Raw genomic sequence first — 6000 nt, forward strand, 5'->3', positions numbered from 1 at the left:
CAATGGCCTGAGCTAATTTAACATTGCAATCATGGGCACTAGATCCATCACGACAGGGGCAGTAGGACAGCATGTCCAAACACAGAAGGAAAAAAATAAGCCTGCCCCTTTCACAGCTACCTACCAGTAGATCACATTATATTGTAAAACTTCACCTTGAAAAGCATAGAGTCAGCTGATATACTGTTACAGAAGCAGTTGTGTCAGACCCACAGTTCTCCACATTCAGTAGCAAAATGTCATAGAATCACAGAACTACAGAATCATTTAGGTTGGAAAAGACCTTTAAGATCATTTGATGGTTGCTCATTCTCTTTAGACAAGATTCGTTTACTACAAACCCAAACACACTGATCTGGGAAAGTGGGGAGAAGGCCAGAGACCCCTACACTTGTAAAAAAGGGGTTGTGTCGGAAGCGGAAACAACTAGACATTCTGAAACAGTCTAAAATCCTTGGGGAAGGATTTGGAAATCATGTGCTTGAGTATTTCAGGGTGTTTCCTTAACATATTATACTAACATTATACTATGCACTTGCTCTAAGGATTATCAGGTTCTGTAAGGTATCAGGACTTAGGTGGCAGAGTAGAATATAAAACGAGCAAGACGGGAAGAAACAGCACATTAAGAAATAATAAGCAAGCTGTATTTGGTGAACTTCTTGCTACCAACTGAAGATACACGAGTTCCCTCTCTTTCCTGCCCAGGACTAGCACTTTTGAAGGAAAAGGTTTCTGTTCCCTAAGACTGCTGAGATGATGGAGCGGGGCAGAGCTCACAAGGGTTGACCCAGCAGGGAACATTGGGCAGTTGTTGGTACTTCTTCACAGGTTTAAACCGTTGTGATTCGTGCTTCAGGAGTGGTGTTTCTTTAACATGCCTGTGCTTACGGGTAGCCTACATAGCATTCGAGCAGTTTCCCACAGTGATGGAACAGTAAAAGTAAAGAGTAAGGGTGACATGGGGTAGCTTAGGCCCAGAACTGAATGAAGGGTACTATGGGGAAGGGCTGCTCTTGCAGATACTCTTGACTCTCATTCTGTGGGCTTGTGGTGAAGGGCTACTAGTCAGGCTGGCACTGAGCCCTGCTGCCCGGCACACTGTGCACCTGCCTCCTCAAAAGCGAATAATGCCTCAGACCTTGAACTTCTTAGTCTCCCTTATTCCACATTTCCAGGCAAAGTGTCAAGTCTGGTCTTTTATCTTTTGGTATGAGGGCAGTTAAAAAGAAAAGGAAGTCTTTAGGGGTCATGGGGTAGGGGTAGTTCAGACTGGTTTTGGTAGGTAGGTAAGAGGTGGGTTAAAGAGGAGAGAACGCACAGTAATTCAAGATTTTTCAGTGTTGGCCTGAACCTTTACAGTTGCCTCAAAATTGTGAGCAGCATAAAGAAAGACAGTCACATTCCTTTCCTTGCACCAGCTCTGATATATCTACCCTTAGCATTGTGAAAGCCAGTGTCATTCCAGTCTTCAAAAAGGGCAGAAAGAGGGACCCAGGAAACTGCAGGCCAGTCAGCCTCACCTCCATCCCTGGAAAGGTGATGGAACAGCTCATCCTGGAGGTCTTCCTCCACATGCTTTGAGATAAGAAGTTCATCAGGAGCAGACAACATGGATTCACCGAGGGGAAACCACACCTGACCAACCTAATAGCCTTCTATGATGGAATGACTGGCTGGGTAGATGAGGGGAGGGTGGCGGATGTTGTCTGCCTTGACCTTAGCAAGGCTTCTGACACTATCTCCCATAATATCCTCATAGGTGAGCTCAGGAAGGGTGGGTTAGATGGGCGGACGGTGAGGTGGGTTGAGAACTGGCTGAATGGCAGAGCTCAGAGGGCTGGAATCAGCAGCACAGGGCTGAGCTGGAGGCTGTAGCTCACAGGGTTCCCCAGGGTCAGTGCTGGGGCCAGTCCTGTTCAGCTTGTCCATCACTGACCCGGCCAAAGGGGCAGAGCGCACCCCCAGCCAGTTTGTTGATGATACAGGACTGGGAGGAGCAGCTGGTACCCCAGAGGCGGCGCTGCCATTCAGCCAGCCCTGGCCAGGCTGGAGAGCTGGGCACCGAGGGACCTCATGGAGTTCAAAGGGAAGTGTAGGGTCCTGCCCCTGGGGAGGGACAGCCCCACACACCAGTAAACGATGGGAAAACATTTGTGTCTTTATGCTGTTAACTGCTCAGGGTCCTGCTCTGATTGAGTTCACCCTAGGTCAGGGAAGCAGCTCTTAAGAAGCTGTTACATGCGGTGGCCAACAGACCATCTCAGCTACAATGTACATCCTCATATGAAGCGTTGGAACACATGTTTAGGTAAGAGCAGGACTTCACTTGACCCCTGCTTAGTCTTCCCAATGTAAATATTTCCATATACATATGGAATAAAGTTCCTACACACGTCAGCTGTCTCTTCTGTCACCACTACACTGCACAGCTGCGATGGGCTCCATCTTCCATTTGCCTTTACCGTTCCTGCAAAGCTCAGGTGAACCTGCCGTTTGTTCACCCTACGGGCCTGGAGCATTATGGACTTCCAGTTCATGGAAATGAGGTTTCCGACGTGCCCTGTTTCTATATGGAACTGGAACTAAAAGCAGCATACACTCAGCGCCTTATCCTCTACCACTGACAATAAACTTGATGCCAAGCAGTGTAACATCAAATACCTCTCTGTCTGGAAAAGGGCTCACATTTTGTTGGCAAGTCATTCAGAGGAGTAAAACCAAAGGCTGGCTGAAGATGACTGAGCAATAAAATGACAGATGAAATAGTCGCAACAAACATAAAGTGATCACTGTGAGGAGGAACAGACATTCTAGCTTTGCATAAACAAGAATCGTCCAACTGTCACTAAGCTGACTTTTACTATTCAAGGTCTTGGGGTTAGATAGAATGGTCATGGTAACGACTACCTCAGTGTTTTTTTTAGAACCATGGCTTAAGAAGTAGGAAAGTAAGACCAAATTAAATGCAATGTGCACCTACATCTTGAGTAATATTTGCATTTCTGTTTCTCCCAGTCTCAAAAATAATATAGTAGACTGGAAGAGTTTCAGAGGATTGTCAAAATTATGGAACAGCTTCTGTATGAGGAACAGCTAAACAGACTTGAACCTCCCAGGCTGGGAAGAGCAACGAGAGCTGGATATTAACAAAACCATGAGTGATATGGAGAAAGCCAACTGGCAAGTTTTGCTTTGCTATGTCTCAGGAGGTAGGCGGTGGGTTCAGAACAAAAAAAATATTGTTGGGCAGACAGTATGCATCTTGTTCTATTAAAGCCACAACTTTTGGGGATTTAGATGCAGGTAAACAGTTTCAATTTGCTTTTCTGTAATAGAAGTAAATGCCATTTTTTTTGTGAGTCCTTTAAAAATAAGGGTAGATAAGAGAGTTCATTACAGATGAGGAAGTAAAAATACATTGTGTCATACACAGAAGACAATAATCTTGTCAACCAGTAGGTAACTTGCACTACTGTTCCTCCGAGTACTTTAGTTAATTACAGAATCACAGTGTATTTGAGCTTTGGATGGGACACCTGCTGTCTTGTCCAGTACCATGCTCAAGCTGTGTTAACTGAAGCAGTTTGCCCTGAGATATGTCCAGAAAGCTTTTGCATATCTCCAAGGATGCAAATTCTACAACCTCTCCAGGCAACCTGTGCCAACACTCAATCACAGCAAAAAAAACCCTATCTCCTTATATTCAGACAGAATTTCCTGTATTTCAGTTTGTGCTTGTTCCATCTTGCCCTGTCACTGGGCACCACTAAGAGGAGCCTGGCTTCATCATCTTCAGCCTCCCATCAGATGACAAGATCCTCCCTGAACCTTCTCTTCTCCAGGCCAAACAGCCCCAGCTCTCTCAGCCTTTCCTCATCTGAGAGATGCTCCAGTCCCTTCACCACCTTTGTGGCCCTTCACAGAACTGTCTCCAGTAGCTCCGTATGTCTTTTGAACTGGGGAGCTCAGAACTGGACACAAAACTCCAGATGTGGCCTTGCCACAGCTAAGTGGACAGGACTTATCACTTCCCACAACCTACGGGCAACACTCCTCCCAATGCCACCCAGGATGCCACCAGCCTTCTTTGCAGCAAGGGCACACTGCTAACTTGCCTTCAAACTGGTGTCCACCAAGACCCCCAGGCCCTTTTCTGCCAAGCTGCTTCCCAGTCAGTCAGTCCCCTGCATGTACTGGTGGATCGAGTTATTCCTCCCCAGGTGCAGGACTCTACACTCCCCTTTGCTGAACTTCATGAGGTTCTTCTCTGTTCCTCCAGCCTGCCAAAGTCCCTCTGAATTGGCAGTGCAACCCTCTGGTACATCAACTACTCATCCCAGTTTTGTATTATCTGCAACTTTGCTGAAGTTTACTCAGTTCCATCATCTAGATAATTAATGAAGAAGTTAAACAGTATTGGATCCAGTATTGACCCTTGGGGTGTACTGCTAATGACTGGCTTCCAGCTGGCCTTTGTGCTACTGATCACTACTTTATGAACCCTGCAGTGCAGCCAGTTTTCAATCCACTTCAAAGTCCATTTTAACCTGTCCTTAATCAGCTTGCTATGAAGATGCTGTAGGAGACAGTGTCAAATGCCTTGCTAAAGTAGAGGTAAACAAAATCCACTGCTCTCCCTTCATTCACCAAGCTCTCTTCTGATCACAGACAGCTGTTAGGCTGCTTAAGTATGATTTTTCCCTACATAAATCCATGCTAGCTACTCCCAATTGCCTTCCTGTCCTTCACGTGTCTGGAAATGGTTCCCAGGATGAGCTGCTCCACACCTTTCTAGAGAGCGAGGTGAGGTGGGCAAGCCTGCACTCTGCTTGACTTCTTGCCTCTTCTGAAGATAGGAGTGACATTTGTTTTCTTCTAGTCCTCAGTCCTCTTCTCCATTGCCTTTGTTTTGCTGCACGTACACCTGTAGCAGTCATTCTTGTTGCCCTTCATGTCCCTCACCAGATTGAAGTCCAGGTGAGCTTTGGCTCTTTTAACCTCATCCTTGCACACTTGGCCAGCGTTCCTGTATCCCTCCCAGGTCACATGACCCTGCTCACACACTTATGTCTGAGTTCAGCCAGGAGCTCCTTGCTCATTCAGGCAGGCTTCCTGCTGCCTTTCCTTGACCTCCTATTTATCAGGATGGGTCACTGCTGAGACTGCAGGAGACTATTCCTGTACATCAACCAGCTTTCTTGGACCCCTCTTCTCTTCAGGGCCATATCCCATGGGATTCTTCCAAGCAGCGCCCTGGAGAGCCGAAGACTGCTCTCCTGAACTCAAACACCATGACCTTGTTTTTAGCCCTCCTCAGACCCTGAGGCTGTCCCAGACCCTCACACCCCCAGCCAGTCCTTCCTTGTTTGTAAGTATCAGGCCCTTAGCACCTCCCCTTGCTGTCTCCTTGATTATCTATGTTAAGAACTTGTTGCCAATGCACTCCAGAAACCTCCTGGATTGTGTGTGCCCTGCTGTGTTGTTGATCCAGCAGACTGCTTCCAGGGACTGTGAACAGGAGGCTCTGCCAGCTGTCTGAAGAAAGCCTCATCTAATTCTGAAGTCTCCTTGCAGGACTGTGGCCTCTACCTAGGCTGACCACATACTCAAAAAATGGGTATTTCTCTGTAGCTGTTAAAGGGAGTAATTTCATTTTAACAGTGAAACATTTTGTCGGCTTCTGTGAGTGATCTTCAGGCAAATTCTGTTCTCGTCAGTGTCCCAGCAGAGCTTTGGGTAGCTCCTCCGAGTCTCAGGTTATAGACATCCATAGTCACTACAGTAGTTTACCCAGAATCAAAGAATGTGTATACTAGACTATGCACCATCAAGACTAACTGGCCTAATTTCAATCTGATACAAACTTGAGGGTCCACAAGGTAATGTACTTAAACACTGTGTTTCCTCACATCATCAAAGCAGGAAAGAACACAATGCATGTAATTTGTCAGTTTTTAATGCTGCAGGTAATGGCTTTCTTTGAAAAGGTGTAGGTGC

This window comes from Falco biarmicus, chromosome 5 (genome assembly GCF_023638135.1).
Source record: "Falco biarmicus isolate bFalBia1 chromosome 5, bFalBia1.pri, whole genome shotgun sequence".
Classification (NCBI taxonomy): Eukaryota; Metazoa; Chordata; class Aves; order Falconiformes; family Falconidae; genus Falco; species Falco biarmicus.